The sequence below is a fragment of the Rattus rattus genome, chromosome 8 (genome assembly GCF_011064425.1).
Source record: "Rattus rattus isolate New Zealand chromosome 8, Rrattus_CSIRO_v1, whole genome shotgun sequence".
Taxonomy (NCBI): domain Eukaryota; kingdom Metazoa; phylum Chordata; class Mammalia; order Rodentia; family Muridae; genus Rattus; species Rattus rattus.
The window spans coordinates 102,497,018-102,516,677 of NC_046161.1; positions in this window are offsets into that span (position 1 = coordinate 102,497,018).

Here is a 19,660-nt window from a genome sequence, read left to right on the forward strand (position 1 = left end):
CTTTCTGGCTGGCACTCAAGAAAGATGTTTCTTGGCTATCGGGAGGGCCGCATCTCATCAAAAGCAATGACAGATGGTGGGAGTTCAAATCCAGGCTCATGCCCAGGGGGTAATATCTAGAATGCTTATGAAATTGTTTAACTTTTATCATGGCGTGTAATGCAGAGAATTATGGGTAGGCGTTGGCATTCCTATGGTACTTACCATGGTGCCATTCAGTGGATTACAGTGTCAGTGAGTTGTAATTTAAAAACAATGAGAGAAAAAAAATTCTTCTAGGGGGAAATCCTTGGAGCTTGTTGAGACAGGAGTGATGTGTTTAACCAACTCAATCATTCCTACAGGTCACACCATATGAGCTGCTCCCTGCTCTTGACACCCATCACAGACCCCCATTCTTTGGGTTCTTAGCATTTTCTCATGGATTTGGGATGCAGAGAGAGTGATGCTATTTTCCTTGTGGCTGACTACAAACTTGTTATTTCTGAGAGTCAATAGATGTGGAATAATAATAATAATAATAATAATAATAATAATATAATAATTTTTGTTGCAATTTAGGGATAAGAGAATGGTGACTTTGAATCTCATGACCTTGCACTGACCTTGGAAAATTGCTACAGTTGCCTTTCATTAGGTAAATGGAGAGCTATAATTGGGCTTCTGAAGATAGAGTCTTTGTGCGACTACTACTGACTGGGCCTTCCTGTCATTTTTCACAGTAGAATGTAGCCCTCACTGAAATCTGACCATGCTAACTCCTATGGCAATGGGTTGTAAAGTACTCACAGCATTCTTATCCCACTAGGACCACCCAAGGAAGCCCCTCAGTGTCAGCTTCTGTGACCATGCCTCTGTTGTGTGGTGGCCTCTAAAACCTGTGCTGGCTACATTTATGTCAGCTTGACACAAGCAAGAGTCATATTGGAAGAGGGAGCTTCAGCTGAGCAAATGCCCCCCACCAGATTGGCCTGTGGGAAGCCTTTGGTGCATTTTCTTGATTGGTGATTGATGTGGGAGGGCCCAGCTCACTGGGTGTTATAAAGAAAGCAGGTCTGCAAGCCAGGTAGTACAGCCCGTAAGCAGCGTTCCTTCATGGCTTCTGTTCCAGTTCCTGCCTCAAGGTTCCTGCTTTGCCTTGAGTCATCCCTGCCCTGTTTGTGTTCCTGCCCTGACTCCCCTCAGTGGTAGATGATAATGTGGAGCTGTAAGCTGTAATAAACCCATTACTCCTCTAAACTGTTTCTGGTTACAGTGTTTTATCAGAGGAATGAGAATTCTAAGAGAGTGTCTATCTGAAAGTTAATGATAATTATATTTAATTCTTTGAATGCATGTGTGCATGTCCCCACCTTTCTCTCTCCCTATCCTTCTCTCCCCCACCCCCGTATGTGTGTGTGTGTGTGTGTGTGTGTGCGTACACACGTGCGCGCATGCATGCACGCTCGCATGCTTACATACAAACACCAGAGGTTGGTGTTGGGTGTCTTCCTCAATCAATTCTCCATCTTGAGGTAAGGTTTCTTGGCCTGGAGCTCACTGTTTGGCAGGTCTGACTGGCTAGTGAGCCCATGGTCCTCTTGTCTCTGCCTCCACAGCGCTGCGATGGCTGGCATGTGCTACTGCACCCTGGTTTCATTTACTTGGGTGCTTGGGATCAAGTTCAGGTCCTCCCGCTTCTGCCCCACCTTTAGGACTGAGTCCTGTCTCCTGCCCTGAGATGGTGAGGATTAAAGGGTCAGCTACCACGGTGCTCAGGCAGTGACCAGTCACCCTCCAGTTCTCCCAGGCAGGAGATGACCTTGGGGTGAAACTCTCAATGCGTTGATGGGCAGAGGGGATGCTCAGGACTAATCGTCTCAAGGGTGTGAGTATAGAGACCGAGAGTAAACCGAGAGTCGACACAGTGTCGACTGCTTATCACAGTTATTTGCGTTACAAAGACTCTATTTTCAACATCTTATAGTTTTTAACTTCCCAGTTTTCAGAAGGAAAGGGTGTGATTTGTTCTGTGAAGTTTCAGTTACTCATACGACTCCCAAGGGGCTTTGCTCTCTGAAGAACCATTTTATCTCTAGGATGCTGCTGGATTTTAACACCACAGTTGTCACGGTTTGTATCTTAAGTGTTCCCCTCCAAGCCCAAGTGTTGAAGGTTTGGTTTCCAGCTAATGGCTTTGGGGGTTGTGCAAACTATAAAGTATGAAGCTCAATTGGAGGTGGGAGGTCACTGGGAGCTTGATTTGAAGAGTGTATCTTGTGCCTGTTCTCCATCTGTTTCCTGGATGCTATGAAGTGAGCGCCTTTACCCCCGCACCATGCCCACTCTACAGATTGTTCTGCCTCAGTGCTGGCCTACAGTGATGGGGCCAATTGGTCACAGGAACCTTTGAGACCATGAACCCCATGAGTCTTTCCTACTTGATGTTGATTGCCTTACTGTTTTGTCCCAGCATCAGGTAACTTGGGTAACAAACGCAAGATACATGCATTAGGAAAACTGATTGTGAATAGCAGTAATTCAGACATGGGATGGCTCTACAATGCTATTCTAAGTTTCCAGTCTGTATTTTCATTTATCTGCATAGTAGATGTTTGAGTGGGTAACTTTGGCCTGAGACTAATGTCCAGGGATCTTCAGGTGACATTTTGGGAACCTTAGTGTATCTTTAGCATTCCGGATACTCTTCTTTCCAGCACAAGTGGCTTGTCTAAACGTCACTGATTCTCCCAAGAATAGGGATGTTTGGGGAATTTGTATTCTTGAGAACAGAACCACTTCCCTGTTATTATCACAAAATTACTAATAATGCAGAACTGGATCTGATGATAAGAATGCCCACGGTGGCTCTGTTTACGACAAAAAAAATTAAACCAGTGCTTATGTATAATTATTGAGATACAAATCTTTTCACAGTTCGTGCAATAGCCACCCCACCTTCCCGACGTTTCAATGTCATCCTGGAAAGCAACATCAGGCCTGCAAACATCTCCGAAGGGCGTCTTGAATGGCATTGAAAATGATGGTCATGAGAAGACCCAGGAAGCAAAGGAGTACATAGCTGTAAAATGTAAATAATGATGATAATAATAATAACAATAATTCCCAATGCAATAGGACCCATCTTGAATGAGGGTGACGAGCCACAGTGGTGCGTTTCTTGAATGTTTCCACTTATAAGTGAGGAGAGTGAATGCGCGTTCCTAGGCGATAGTGGGGTGGTCTGAGGAAGGAATCTAGACCCATGGTAATAATTTTTGTCTGAATTAAATCAAATCCTAGGGTATCATATTTAAAGTTTAATGTATATGATGCAATGTTCTCCCTAATAATTTATCCTTCAGTTTAGTATTTATGAAGTTCAAAGTTATTACTATTAAATAAAATCGATGGCTCAGAATGATCACTGTACTAACCATGGACTTTGAGGGGCCCATGGGCTTCTTCCAGGATATCCACTGCTCTAGTTTACAGCCTAAAGTTGAGTGTAATTTCTACTCTACTGGGCAGTCCTTGCAGTATGACTTAGAAGTAGTGCCTCTGATGACCCCGGAGAAAGTGCCAGCCCCTCTCTGAGAGGTTGGGGTGCTAGCTCTGTAGCTCACTGGGAGCAAAGAGGAGCCTGAGATGGATGAAGGGAAGAAAGGAGAGGCTGCTCTGAGGAGCAGTGTGGGGGTGACACGAAGCACTGGTCGTAGCCTGGGTCCTGGTGAAGGGAGATCTGCTCAGCTCCATTCCAGCAAGGACTTGGCCAATCACACTGAAATCCGGCTTGGTTAGAGGATGCTCTAGGAGATGAAGTTGTGCAGCCCAGATAAAACTCAAGGACCAGGTGGTCATTCTAACTGTAGCCATAATTGAGCTGAGTAGAAACAAGGCCTAGTCCAGCGATGTGGGGCTGTCTTCTACGGAGACAGAGAATTCCTGCTTCTAGGAAAGCAGAGCTCAGCCTGTCATTTAGGTCCAGGGCAGAAATTCTCACTTGGTGCCAGACACCATACTGGGACACTTTGAAGAGTTTGGCAGGAGGAACCATGTGGCTAGGCTGGTACTTAGTGGAGGAGTAGACTCCATTCATCTGTTGTTTAAAAATTAGAGATTCCTACCCTACAGTTAAGAGCTGGGAAGACAGCTTCTCAACTTGATCAGCACGAAAGCCATTGGTTGTCTTTGGACTTTACTAGTTTTAGGACGGTGCCAGGACTGGGCCTGTGTCAGATTCTGGAGGTGAAGAGTCCCGTGGTCAGAAGAAAGGGGAAGAGAGGAAAAGAGGGAACATGGAAGGCAAAGACCGAGGGAGACACCAGCAAAGAGACAATGGAAAGGTTTACCCAGAAGTGCCTGTGTTTCAGGCAGACATGTGGCACAGGACAGCAAGAAGCTGGCCAAGTGTTCAGTGCTGGTTCCACGTGATGATACAAGGCAAGGTTTGGTTAAGAATAAAATTGTTCAGACATAGATAAGAGTCATACACTCAGGATCATCTTGAAGAGGCCAAGAGGGATGCGTGATTTCACACAGTTTCATAGTTCATTACAGTGACTTGGTCTTCCAAGGCATGTGGGTGACTGTTACATGTTAAAACTCATGATTACAAGATGTTGAGAGTGTTCTGACTATGCTTTAACTGTAATGTGTATATTTAAAACAGATATATAGATACTGTATAAAAGTGTTGCATTCTGCCCCTAAATATCCTTGAAAATTTTACATAATTAAAATAGGGACTGGGATATATCTCAGTTGTTGGCACACTTGCTGAGCATTCATGAAGCCCTGGGTTTGAATCCAGCACCACATAAAACTGGGTGTGGTATGTAGAGAAAATCTCTTGTGTACAGTATGGATGCAACAGCTGTCAATTAAAGCTGGTTGGCCTGTAACTGGGGCAGGAAATAGTACGTGACACATCCGGTAAGCAGTATGGATTCTGGGAGAGAGAAATCGGCCCACAGAGAGAGGAGGATGATTGCATGCAGCTAAGAACCAGGTAACTACACGTGGCAAAACTTAGGTCAGAGTGAATGGGATGTTAACTTATGAGATGGTCAGAGAACAGCCAAAATTATGGCCAAGGTGTTTGTTTATATATTTTGAACCACAGAGTTGTTGTTTTTGGAGCTTGGGGCGGGGAGGAAAACATGCATTTTACAGAGGTGGTGCATGCCTGTAATCCCAGCATGGAGGAAGAGGAAGGAGGATCAGAAGTTTGTCGTTTGCACTTGCACAGAGAGTTCATGGCTAGCCTGGGGTGAGACCCTGTTGCAAAGACTAAAAGGGCAGGTGAAGGATAATTTTGAAGGCTCCTATTTTGCACCAAATGTATTCTGCTGGTGTGCTTGCAGGGTTGTTTAGTATTTTCCACCATCCCTTTAGTTTAGACAATGAGTCCATCACCACCACCACCACCACCACCAATCACCATCACCTCCACCATCATCACCACCAATCACCATCACCTCCACCACCATCACCACCATCACCACCATCATGACCACCACCACTACCACCATCACCACCACCATCACCACCACCACCACCACCAATCACCATCACCACCATGATCACCACTGCTATTATTGCCATAATTAACTGGTTAGATCTCCTGCTGGTAACACAGTTGTTGTGAGTTCATGTGTACAACAACCATGCCATGACCAGAGGACAGCATTTCACAGCACATGCTCCTATCCCCAGCTCTTGAATTCTTGTGATATTCCCTGAGCCTTGGGGGGAGGAGGTTGATGTAGATGTTCCATCCACAGTCACCCACTCCCAGCACACTGAATCTCACCGGGGCTGAGAGCAGCACAGATCTATCGGTAAAAATAATATTCAGAACGCAGGTTGACACCAGGACTGTCCAGAAAAGCACCGAAAGATTTCTGCCTTGGCTACATGACTTAATTGGGTGTGATATTTCTGATACCCTTAGTTGTTGCTTTTCCTGTTTCCATTACAGAGTCAGGGAACTAGCCTGACCACAGGCAGGGGGGCGCTTTGCAAGAAATAAGGGACAGATCTCCTTACTCCTGGAGTCTGCTCCCAATAAATGTAAATGGCATATAATAATTTATCAGTTTAATTTACCTTATGAAGTTGTAGCCCCCCCTTTTAATTTTAGGGACAAAACAGCTCTGTGATCTGTGCTTCTGGAACCTGGGCAGTAGCTGAGGCCTCCCTAACATTTGGTGAGACTCCTCTTATCTAGGGAGTATCCATCCATTTTGCGTTGGACGAGAGTAGAAATCAGCATTTTGTAGTATTTCTCATTTCTCTGCCTCCTATCTCACCCTTCATTTACTGGCTGGGCTACAGACAAAAACACTCTTGTCCTGGGAGGTGGGAAGGGAGTGGTGGGGGTGGAACCAGCATCCTGTGGAATCTGTAGCAGTCTTTAGAATGTGGAGCACATTTAAGGGGTGCTGGGCAGCAAACGGGTTTGTCCGCAGGAATCCACATCAATGTATAACCATCCCAAAGGCTGCTGTGAAAGGTTCCCATTACCTCTCTAGTCTAGTTTCCTGCTGGGAACCTTGTATCTACTTGAGCCTTACTCTTACCACTCTGTCCATTCCCCACGAACACTCCTGGGTAGTGACGTTTCTGATGTGCCTCCTGACTCAGCTTCCTAATCTCTTTGACATTGAGTTCCTCTTCGGGGCTTCCTAGCTGGCAAGCATCTGCTGATGGACTGGACCATAGCATTGTGAACATGTGTGGAGGGAGCAATAGCGGGGAGCACCCTCGTGTGGCCTCTATCTCCTGGGCATAGAATTTGGGACCCACTCGGGGAGGGGACAAGGAGGACTTGAACTCCGTGGATGGAAACAGGCGGACACCATTCCCCTGCTAAGCAAAGAACAAGAATATTTTTATACCCCTACCTGTTTTTTTAATACAAGTCATTGGTTTAAAACAATTTCTGAGCCCAGTGGAGACCCCTGTTTCTTGGCTTTATTGACATCCCGTGGGGTAGGAGCACCATGAACTGACTCTATGCATTCATCTAGCAGATGGCTTGTCATGCCGTGCTTGGGTTCTCAGTGGGTTTGGCTTTAGTGTTAAGAGTTAGGAACTGAAGGGCATCTTTAGGACTCCTTTCGGCTTCCCCTGGAAGAGCAGAGTTTATTCCTGTGGGTCATCTTTTGTTTGCTGATGAGAGCGCAATGTGTTCGTGCTAATTGGATCCGTCTGTTTGGAAGTGTTTTCTGCTATCAAATGAATGCAAAACCAACAACTATTATTTACAAGAGCTTAGAGCAGAAATACACTCCTCATGAATGAATATAAAGTTAATTTTGTTTGGAAACAGCAGAATTTTAAGAGGAAAGACACAAATGTCTGTCAGCTTCTTTGCCATCTGCATGGTTTTGAAGGCATTAAGCATTCTCGTGTGTTGCTCCAAGCGTGGGGTTCTTGGGGCTTTGGTTGAATCTCTGCTTTGTAAAAGAGACAAATGTCTGTTTACTTGGACTTTTTTTTTCTTTTTGAAGAAACAAAGGGTTGGAAGACCAATCAGGCGGGAGGCCAGCGCTGCTCCAGACGTGGTCTGAGGACTGTAGTCTGGAGGCTGTGTGACTCACCCTGGAGGAGCTGGAGGACTGTAGAAATGAACCGAACCCTGCAAACTGCTACCGCCACAGCCACACCCAACACGTGACTTGTGGTTTCTGTTCTTGAAGGGAGGGTAGATGGTTCTAGAAGGTTCTGGTAGCCAAGCTGCATGGTGAATCATGGGAGGTAAAGAAGACATTAGAACCTAAAGGCAGATGTCTGGGGCTCATCAAAAAGGAGCCTTTGTCTTCTAATTCTTCCAGTACATTTCTGGTGACTCAACCCAGAAGTCATTTAGGTGTGTAATAAACCCTGTGAATAGCTGCCATCTACTTCAGGTTTTAAATGTCTTTAGCACATTGAAAGCTTTTTTTAAAAAAATATTTATTATTATTTTTTTGACAAGGTCTGGAAGGATGACTGCAAAAATGTAAAAAAAAGGCTTTATAGGCTGGACTACCCAAAATGACCTGGAGACTTTTTAAAATTGTTCTGCCTTTTGTCTCATTTTACGTGGTACAGGCTTACATAAAGTCATTCATATAGCTCTGGTATGCTCTAACAATGCTCCCCCAGCGCCTACCACCCTCCCTTTCTCTTCCTTCTGATTCCTGCTAAGGTAGTCCCTCTGTTCCCATACATGTATCTGCTTCTGTTTTCACATTATTAAGTATACACATGATTTTCTGTCTCTATCAAAAATCCTGAAACCGCCAAAGTGACAGACAGACCACTTAGTATTTATCTTTCTGGGACAAATTTAATTCACTTTCCTGCAGATGACATGACTTTGTTCTTTTGAGTAGGGAAAGACTATGGACTGTGGAGAGAAGGCTTAGTAGCTGAGGTAATAATCTGTTCTTGTAGAGGACCAGAATTTGGTTCCCAGCACACACATCCAGCAGCTGATAGCTACCTGTAACTCTGTCTCCAGGGATCTGTCGCCTTCTTCTGGTCTCTGCAGGTACTGTATTTGTGCACACACACACACACACACACACACACACACACACACACACATATATATATACATGCATATGCATAATAAAAATAAACTTTAGAACTATTTGATTTTATGTGTATAATTGTCTAATCTATCTATCTATCTATCTATCTATCTATCTATCTATCTATCTATCTATCTATATATATTACTTTTCTTTACCAAGTTCTGAATCAATAGGTTTGGTTCTGTGACTTAGTTTTCTGTGACCTGGGCTGCTATGAACATCGATGTGAAAGCGTCTTTTTCCGCATGTTGAGCTGCCTTCCTTTGGGAATCTCATCTTAGTTCTCAGTACCAAGGGGAACTATGGAACACACACAAACCTACAGAGACAGACAGAAGTCTGTTGAGTGATGAATGGGCCATCAAGTCAATTAGGAAGGAAAATGTCAAGTTCCTAAAACTGAATGGGAACAGAACATACCCTGTGTGGGGGATGGGAGGATGTAAATGTTGTCTGGGGTTCTTGGTGACCCGAGAGTCTCTGCCTCAGGATCTTCAGTGCTAAGGTCTTGCTGACCACAATGCATCTGATTCTTGTTCGTGGGGCTGTTTGTTCCAGCAGCTCAAGTGAGCTGTCCATGTCTGTAGCTGCTTCACTCAGAGCTGAACACAGGGGCTCTGAGGAGGACTAGCAGCACATTGATTGTGTGTTTTCAGTTTTATTTTCACGGACAATGCCAGGTGCTCATCACGAGGAGCTTTGGGCAGTTGGCTTCCCAGGATGCACTTGGATAAAGTAGTTGATGTGTTTGGCATATTTGACTCACTTGTCTGGACCGTGTCAACAGCTGAATGGAGTTAACAATTGTGTCTACCTGCAGTCTTTTGGGTATTAGTTCAGTGCAGAAGAGGAAAACATGTCTGGATTGGAGGTCGCTCTCCCTCCTTTAAGCCCAGCCTTTCTAGCCCATCCCCCACCCTTTTCACATAGATCCAATATAAAAAATCCCCAGTTCAATGCAGTAGTTCTAGGGACTTTATCATGGGACAATCTCATTTAGGCAACCTACAGGCTTACTTTTCCACCATCAGGCAGCCTGGAGGCCATCACATACACTTGGCTTGCATTCCCCAAGCAGATCTCCTCTGACACGGAATGAGCATTCTGCTCAAATTTTTTGGGTGAGATGAAAAAGAGGTTTCTTCTACATTGCAAAATATGGCAGAATCTTATCAAACCAGATGTGTAAAGCAGCTTTATCCCAAGCCCCTTCTGGGCTCCTGTATCTTCGCTGAAGGAAATCTTTTGTATTTTAATTGCTGGGTCAGTCTGCTCACTGTCTACCCAGAGCAAGCCTTACTTTGTCTGACCAGTGGTCGCTTGTTGCTTTTATTTTGTTTCTGACTCTTTATTTTGTTTATCTTTCATTTTAAAGATAAATAAATCTATGATTTATTTGTCACAGTTTGAATATGCTTGCCTGAGGCTGAGGGAGTGGCACTATTTGGAGATGTGGCCTTGTTGGAGTGGGTGTGTCACTATGGGTGTGGGCTTAAGACCCTCATCTTAGCTGCCAGGAAGTTAGTCTTCCACTAGCAACCTCCAGATGAAGATGTAGAATTCTCAGCTCCTCCTGCACCATGCCTGCCTGGATGCTGCCATGCTCCTGCCTTGATGATAATGGACTGAACCTCTGAACCTATAAGCCAGCCTTAACTAAATGTTGTCCTTATAAGAGTTGCCTTGGTCATGGTATCTGTTCACAGCAGGAAAACCCTAACTAAGACATTATTCTCTCCGTGGAGTGCTCAATCCTAAAGGGACATCTGTACCACACCCACTCCTTGCAAGTCTCAGGGATCACCACGGAAGAGGGAATTTTCCATTCCAACCCTACCACAGAGGTAGTGGTTGAGTGTTGCAAAGTAGTGTTTTTCCAAAAAGGAAAGGGTGTTGTACATGCAAACTATCAGACAGCTGTTATTGCATGCATAAGACTTGGACAAGATCAAGCCAGCCAAAATCTCAGCATGGATGGGGCTCATGAAGAGCTATCCCGGCTGAGGGGCTACTGGCGACTGATGACTGCTTGTGGAGGGAGAGTTTCCCCACTTTCGATACAGCCCCTGCTAGGCTGCCTATGGTCTAGTGGATGGCCCTGCACTCATGTATACACCGGTTGTACTAAGAGGGACCCAATGCCTTTTTTTTCTTTTTAAGAGCACTTGAAATTAGGAGGGGAAGGTGGTTGTGGGGATGTGGGAGGAGTTGGAAGCTAAGTGTGGAGGGTCAGGTTTGAACATCTTATATCCATGTATAAAATTCTCAAACAATAAAATAATTCTACACAAAGATATTTACTCTTTGACAGTTTTTATTCATGTGTATAATATAGTTAGATTTGATCATTTATACGTGCCGCCCTCTGATATCCTCCTTGAACTCTGGCTGAATCCTTCTCTTTATTGTTGCTAAATTTGCACGTTCAAAGTCCCTGCCATCAATGCTGCTTATTAAAATATTTGTTCATAAATGCCTCTTTTTTCCTAGACTAGAATTGGCTATGAAGAAGGTAGGATTCCTACTGACTGTTGTGGGTGTAACAGACCTAAAGGGGAGGTTACAGCTGTTGTCCTTGTCCTTGTCTCTCTCAGCAGCAGTATGCTCCCAAACTCCTCTGTGCGTAGACATTGTTCAGAAACCCACAGCTTCCCCAGTCTGTGATCTGGTGTAATCATTCTTTTCCTTGATGGCTTCCTATATCTCTTGTGATTTCTTGCTTATTGAACAGGCATAGAGGAGAGGGCCCTGCTCACACTCTGAAGAAGCTGAAAGGCTTGTTGCACCCATAGACAGATGCTCATTTCGTCCTACTACATAGGTCAGAAGGACCTGGTAACCTAGGCAGAAAGGGCCAGGGATTCATAAAGGGGCCTTATTGAAAACCAGTTGGAACGACAGAGTAGGGGCAAGCCTGTATCCTTCAAAGTATGGTGGACCACGGCGAGCACTAACTGGCTATGGAAGATGAAACCAGCCAGTCAGGTGCCAAGCCAGAGCAAGGATGGATCTGGAGAACAGGATCCGGATCTTCAGGCATGCAGCAAAGCTGGGAGAGGAGGCAGAAGAAGGTAAGGGCCCAGTATATCTGTGCCTTTTATTCACCAGCTCTGATGATGGTCTTGGGTGCTCTAGCCCTGACGATGGTCTTGAGAGGATGTTTGCTCCCACTTCAGACTTCAGATGGATAGAAACAGGTGCATTCGAATCACAGCGCACTCAGTATCCCTATCTTCTCTATAGCATTAGGGGAGGGGTTTCTCACAAGGTGCTTATACCGGCTGCTATCCACCGCACAGGGAGAGCTTAGTGTAACTCCGGAATCAGGGAGGGGAGCTGTGCTGAAATTTGGCTTTGCATTTTGTTAGGACCACAGTAAAACGCAGGACCCAGGGAGTTATAAAACACATGTATTGTAAAACAGTTCAGCTAATGTTAAAATGTCAAGTCAGCAGATGACTTGCTCTTCCGGGTTGGGTGACAAAATTTGGTAATGAGTTCTGAGAGACTGACAGGTCTGCCACATGGTTCACTTCTTCATCTGGACACGTGAGGCAGGCCTTTAAGTCAACTTTACAAGTATTTCTCTGCACTTGCTTGCTTCTCAGTCCCCTCCCCCCCGTCTGTTTGACAGTGTAATAGTTCTGGGCTGGGGCTCTGCTATGACCTCATTCTGGCTCCTCTTCTATTAGCTATCAAACTTCCGGGTGACATATTTGCTAATGGCTTAGTGAGCGAAGGGACTAGCAGGTATAGTTGCTTTCCATAGTCACAGAGAGGCTCGTTTTCTGGGTCTTTGCTCAGATAGATCTGCTCTGTGCTGAAATCGCCAAGTCATGGAGGATGATTTGGCAGCCATGGGGAAAGTCAGAGCTGCATGGTACACCCTCAGAAATGACTGTCTTACTCACCGTTGTTCAGACTTAATCGGGAGAGAGCAGGGCAGTGACAAAGCCCCTTATCTCCAACGGAGGCAGAGCAGGGCAGGGCAGCTCAACAAATTAGGAGAGATCCAGAAACAACAAGCACCACTGGCCTCATTGGGTGCCCTTTTTATTTATTCCTGACAAATGTGATTTATGGAGCCCAGTTCCTTTGTCCTAGTAAAGAATGGAGCTATTGGCCTCATGTCCCGACACCATAATTTTGTTTTAAACCATTCTGTCGATTCCTATGCATTTTCTGCCCACAATCTGTGCACTTCTTTGTCAGTTCCATAAATCATTATAGATAAGCAAATCCCTCTTTTAACCTTTTTGGAAAGATAACATGACCAATGCTTTCTGAACATATTCCCCTGAGTGTTGCTGTGGGGAGATAAATGCAGTCTGTCCTGATGGCACACTATCACACACTGGCATGATTTATGGAGGGGAGCGGGGTGTTCAGTGGGGCTCACCCAAGACTTTTCAAAGGGTGGTGTGTGTGTGTGTGTGTGTGTGTGTGTGTGTGTGTGCGCGCGTGCCCGTGCGCATGTATGTCCTACGGTGAAGATTTCTGCAGTTGCTTCTACACATCATAGCTGGGCAAAAGTAGAAGTTTTAGCCAGGGATAGAAACTTTAGTTTTAAAAATATATATGTGTATATTTATATAGGTATGTAAACTTGAGATATTTATTTATTCGGTGTATGAATGTGTGTGTGTGTGTGTGTGTGTGTGTGTGAGAGAGAGAGAGAGAGAGAGAGAGAGAGAGAGAGAGAGAGAGAGAGAGAGACTGTTCATGAGTGTATGAGTGTATGTGTATGAGGGTGCATGTGGAGACCAGCCTTGGGTGTTGTTTATCAGGACACCAGTTTTTTTTTTTTTTTTCTTTTTTTTTTTTTTTTTTTTTAAGAGTTGGGGACCCGAACTTGAGGGCCTCAAGGCTTTTGCTAGGCAAGCGCCTACCACTGAGCTAAATCCCCAACCCCAGGACACCAGTTTTAAAGCATGGGTTCTACGCTTGAACTCAGATCCTCGTGCACCGTACATGCTTCACCTTCTGAGCTCTCCCCAGCTCCTGTTTGCTGGTTTGTTTGTTTGATTCTCTGCATTTCCATTGACTCCGTCAAAAAGCCTCAACCAAGGGGCCTCCTTACATCTTCCAAAGACACGCACTTGGAGTGTACATTTAGAATGAAGTGAGTTTAATTGAGATACAGAGAGAAGTGAGCGTGTATGGCCCTTGGGAAGAGCCCTCTCCTATATCTTATCTGCATAATTTTTCAAAAAAAAAGCTTTGCTGTAGAATCATGTGTCCGAAATCGAGTCAATGGAGACCCAGGCTGTGGTGTGAAGCTCAGTTTACAGATTTGGGAAGGTCCTCCCTCCCTCCCTCCCCCTCCCTCCCCCTCCCTCCCCTCTTCTTTCTCCCTCTCTCTCTCCTCCCTCCCCTCCCTCCCCTCCTCCTCCCTCCCCCCTCCTCTCCCCTCCCTCCCCTTCCCTCCTTCCCTCCCCCTATTCTCACCCTCTCCCCCTCCCTCCCTCCCTCCCTCCTCCCTCCCTCCCCCTCCCATCCCTCCCATCCCTCCCCCCCCCTCCCCTCCCTCCTCTCTCCTCCCCCCTCCCTCCCATCCCCCCTCCTCCCATTCTCCTCTTCCCCCCCTTCCCCCCTCCCCCCCTCCCCCTTCCTCCCCTCCCCCCCTCCCTCCCCCTCTCCCCCCCTCCCCCCCTCTCCCTCCCCCTCCCTCCCTCCCTCCCCCCCCCTCTCTCCCCCCCTCCCTCCCTCCCTTCCTCAGCACACGGCCATGACAGTTCCTGTGGAGTCTCTTTCATCACTCCATTTTAGTACATGCTCTGTCTATCCTTGTCATTCACTTCCTCTTCCCAGTGGCCCCTGCTCTTTTAAGTTTTCCCATCAATTTAGCAGCAACGATGGTAACAAATTCTCTTTGTTTCTGTGTACACCGAATTAAAAGGCCTTGAGACTTGATATTGATATCCCAGTAATCCTTCATTTTACTTTAAAATTTGCGAAACTAACACAGCTTTTCTATTTATGAAAAGGCAATTTATTCATTTTTCTCCCCCCTGCCCGAATCTACCTTGGCAAACCATCGAGTTTGCTGGTGTTGTTGATAGGAGCTGAGAAACTCAGACGAGGTTACATCACCAAGAGTCCAAACCACTGTCCAAATCATTGATAGCTACGCCAGCAGACAGCAACAAATATGGACAATGGTTTAGCTCTAGATCAGAGACTCAGGGTTATGCAAGGATCTTGTGGCTGCCACGAGTCTCAGGAGTCCCATGAGCCTCTTGGATCATTAAGTCTCATGGGCATCTTTCGCTCTTCCTGGGCAAATGATAACAGGTCCCATCTGCTGAGTCTCAGGAGCGAGACCACAGCTTCTCCTATTCAAGAACACACTGGTCACTCCAACCTGAAGGAAACAAAACAAACGCAAGACTTGTTCTAGCATATCTCTCTCTCTCTCTCTCTCTCTCTCTCTCTCTCTCTCTCTCTCTCTCTCTCTCATAATCATTATCATCATCATTTCCTCCACATTACGTAATTACCCTCAGCAAGTACTGTGTCTACTGTCTTACTGGAGTCTATAATAAAATTCCCCATTCTGCTGAATCCTAGCGATCCATTTTTTAATAAATAGTTTGCTTAAGTGAAAGGGTAATAAGAACTACCCATGACCTTACATTTGCAGACTGCTTTACATGTTTCCAGAAACTTAAAAGTACATATGTGTTTATAATGCTCAGGATATGGAATTAAACTTTATTTTACATTGTCCCTGATTTTTCACTGAATAATAATAGGGGCAGATATTTCATTCCAAATCTGTGGCTATTTCTTCATATGCACAACAATATCTTTAAGATGAATCTTGGTGAATTACTTGAACTCTCATTCTTCAGTTTTCTCCTCTGCAGAATGGGAATGGATCCTTAAATGAATTCTTCAAGTGGGCATTGATCCTGGAGGGCTTTGCTGGACTTAAGGCATCTCCTCATCCCAAGACTCAACCCCCAAGGAGGAGTCTCTGGTTTCCAGGCTTCTCTCACAGAAGATGAGAACAGAGGGGCAAAAAGACGGAATAAGCTTGATATCTGCTCATGAGAGACCAGTGTGAATGCCCCTGTTCCACTGCCCAGCTTCTCTCTGGGAGATGAAGAATATATTTTGGAGACGCACTCAACATCATGTGGCATCTGCTTCCTAGGGAACAATTAGAAACAAGAAAAGGACATCTGAACTCATTAATAAAGAACTTGCCCTTTAAGAGAATGTAGGCGTGGTACCTTACAAAGGTCACAGGTCGAAGTGCTCCCTCTCTTGTTTGTGTTGAGCCTCATGCATCCCAGGCTGGTTTGAGACTCACTATGTGGTTGAGGGTGATCTTGAACTTCTATTCTCCTGCCTCCACCTCTACAGTGTTGGAGTTACAAGCATGCTCTACCAAAGTTTATGAAGTGCTGGAGGTCCAACCCAGGGCCTCATGCATCCTGGCAAATTACTCGACTCACTACAGCATATGCTTTATATATGTTCAGCTCACTTTTTTGGAGAGGGAATACCTTTTATTTTTTTTTTTTTTTTTTTTTTTTATTAACTTGAATATTTTTTTTTTTTTTTTTTTTGTTCTTTTTTTCGATCATTGCTACCTATGAGGTCAGAGTCCAGGGTCAGTCCATGTATAGTCTTTAGGTAGTGGCTTAGTCCCTGGAAGCTCTGGTTGCTTGGCATTGTTGTACATATGGGGTCTCGAGCCCTTCAAGCTCTTCCAGTTCTTTTCTCTGATTCCTTCAACAGGGGTCCTATTCTCAGTTCAGTGGTTTGCTGCTGGCATTCGCCTCTGTATTTGCTGTATTCTGGCTGTGTCTCTCAGGAGCGATCTACACTTCTGCACTTCTTTGCTTCATCCATCTTGTCTAATTGGGTGGCTGTATATATGGGCCACATGTGGGGCAGGCTCTGAATGGGTGTCCCTTCAGTCTCTGTTTTAATCTTTGCCTCTCTCTTCCCTGCCAAGGGTATTCTTGTTCCCCTTTTAAAGAAGGAGTGAAGCATTCACATTTTGATCATCCGTCTTGAGTTTCATTTGTTCTAGGCATCTAGGGTAATTCAGGCATTTGGGCTAATAGCCACTTATCAATAGAGTGCATACCATGTATGTCTTTCTGTGATTGGGTTAGCTCACTCAGGATGATATTTTCCAGTTCCAAACCATTTGCCTACTGAATTTCATAAAGTCGTTGTTTTTGATAGCTGAGTAATATTCCATTGGTTAGATGTACCTGTGGAATATTATCAACCATCATCTTGTTTTAAAGATAAATGAACAAGGTTGAACTGACATCTGGTGAGCAACAATCACGAAGATTGCCATGTGCGTTCGCTGATAAAGGGAACAGGAAGATTGAACGAAGACTGAAGAACAAGATGAAGCTGAAGTGCGGCAGAGGCGAATGCCAGCGTAAACCACTGAACTGAAGAGCGGACCCCGTGAAGAGTCGAAGAAGGGCTGGAAGAGAGGACTCAGGACTGACCGTCTGCACCGGTGGAAGGAAGCTGGGTCCTGCTGGAGCTGATGAACAATAGAAGGCGTGAGGGAGAAGTGGAAGAGGCACCCATGAGAAGAGGAAGGATGTTGCTGTGCCGGAAAAGACTGCCAATACATGAAAATGACAAAAAAAGGATGTGAGCCAATGGGAAAGAACACATGCGAAGAATCATCTCCTCTAATCTGACCAACACAACTACATATATAAATATATTTTTATTTTAAAGGAAAGGAGAGAAAAGGAGGAGGAGGAGGACACGAGATGAGCATGTTGACTAGTGAAGGCTGGCTGTTTGACACAAACAACCTGAAAAAACAAAACAAGATAAAGGGGATGCCATTTACATGCAGAAAGAGACGAACATGAACAGACACAGAGGAAAGACAGAAAAACAAGTCCATCAGAAAGAAAGAACAGAAGAAAAGATGCAGGCCAGCAGGCTACATGGACAAAAGCAGACAGGAAGATGACTCTGTGATTAAACTGCTGAAATTGCAGAAGAGTTCTGATGGTCGAAATTACGCATACGGGCAAGGAAAACGCAGGCGCAAAGGTAAAATGAATATCAAAAAAAAGCACGCAGTGGGCTGACTGTCGGATCGAAAGTGTGTTTAAAGGTTAAGCTGGTATTTGGTGCATTACAGCTGCGTTATTCTGAGCAATAATGAACATTGGCTGGCTGGCTGAAACTGGTAGCTTCGCGGCGTGGTGAACAACAACGCTGATGAAGCTGAAACAGGGAGGAAGGAAGAACTGCTGGAAGACGAGTACGGCGCACAGGCTACGGGCTGGCAGGTGAACGACGTGTGTGTGTGTGTGTGTGTGTGTGTGTGGTGACAATACATATCAGGAAGGAAGAACCGAAGAAAAAGAGGAGAATGACGTCTTGCAGCTGAATTAATCAACGCTGAAATTTGAGCTGGTGAGATGGGTTCAGACATTTTACAGTTGAACGAAAAGCTAAAGAGGCACTTCTGCTCTTCAACAAAAAATGGAAAAGAGCTGAAACCGGTGGTTTGAAGATCCTGACACCAGGCAGACAAAACATATATACAAAATACTGATTGGCTACTCCAACCTTTCCTGTGTGTCTGGTGTTGACCTTGCACAGATACCTGGTGCCTGAGAAGGCCAGAGTGTGTGAGCTGCTGACAGCCATCTCTCTGTAGCTGAACAACATACTAGGTGTCGCTGCTGTGGCGTGCATGAGCAGAAAAACTGGTGAGATTTGAGCCAACCTGTCTATAAATTCAGGCTGCTTGAAAACTCTGACTCAAACAAACAAGAATCAGTATATGTTTGAGATAAGCAGAAGAAGGATATACAGGCTGACTAACTGATGAGAAGAAAGGAAGCAATGAACATTAGAGGTTGATGTTGCATGAGAAGAGAATGTGAGAATGGGCTGGCCGAGACTGTGCAGGGACAGCAGTCCTGGCGGGCATTCTGAGCTGAAGGTGGGTCGATGGTTGGACCCAGGAAGCAGAGAAGGAAAAGTCAGAACCTTTCTGTTGGCTGGCGATGTTCTGAAGTCAGCTGACGGCTGAGTGACCCGGAAGAGGCTGTGGAAGGCAGGCACAGAAGGTGGCAGGCAGCCAGGTAGTGAACACTCAGGCTGAACACAGAAGCCAGCTGAGCTGGTTTGTGAGCCCAAAAAAAAAAAAAAAAAAAAAAAAAAAAAAAAAAAAAAAAAAAAAAAAAAAAAAAAAAAAAAAAAAAAAAAAAAAAAAAAAAAAAAAAAAAAAAAAAAAAAAAAAAAAAAAAAAAAAAAAAAAAAAAAAAAAAAAAAAAAAAAAAAAAAAAAAAAAAAAAAAAAAAAAAAAAAAAAAAAAAAAAAAAAAAAAAAAAAAAAAAAAAAAAAAAAAAAAAAAAAAAAAAAAAAAAAAAAAAAAAAAAAAAAAAAAAAAAAAAAAAAAAAAAAAAAAAAAAAAAAAAAAAAAAAAAAAAAAAAAAAAAAAAAAAAAAAAAAAAAAAAAAAAAAAAAAAAAAAAAAAAAAAAAAAAAAAAAAAAAAAAAAAAAAAAAAAAAAAAAATTATAATTATAAAAATAATCGATATGGAAAAGTCAAACTGTTGAGGATGAACAAGCAAAGTCAAGTAAAATAGAATGTGTGTGTGTGTGTGTAACAAAGGTTAGAGGTCAGGCTGAGAATGCTTCGTGTCGTGGGCTGGTAACGAGCACAGGATGTTGACCACAACACATGTTGCTGACAAAACTGTCAACACTGGAAAACGAAAGGCGACCTGGATAACGCGGTCTTTGTTGGAGGAAGTCGATCTGATCGATTACGTATACCAAATACTGAGGGCTTCCGGCTGGAGGACAGGTCAGGCAGGCGCCGATGGTCCGGGTACGCAGCCAGACTGCTAAATCGAAACATAGAAGCGGACGAAGTGCGAAAATGAGTCAAAAAATGATGGGGCTGAAGATGGCTGGTGGTTAAACTGCTGAAGGTCTGGAACGAAACGGCAAATGGTGATGCCAAAACCAACCATTGTGTGTTGAGCAGAAGGTGAGGCTGAGGCCGAACTCCAGGCTCAGTGAGCAGAAGGTGAACTTGACACCTGGGATTCGATCTCAGTAAATTAAAA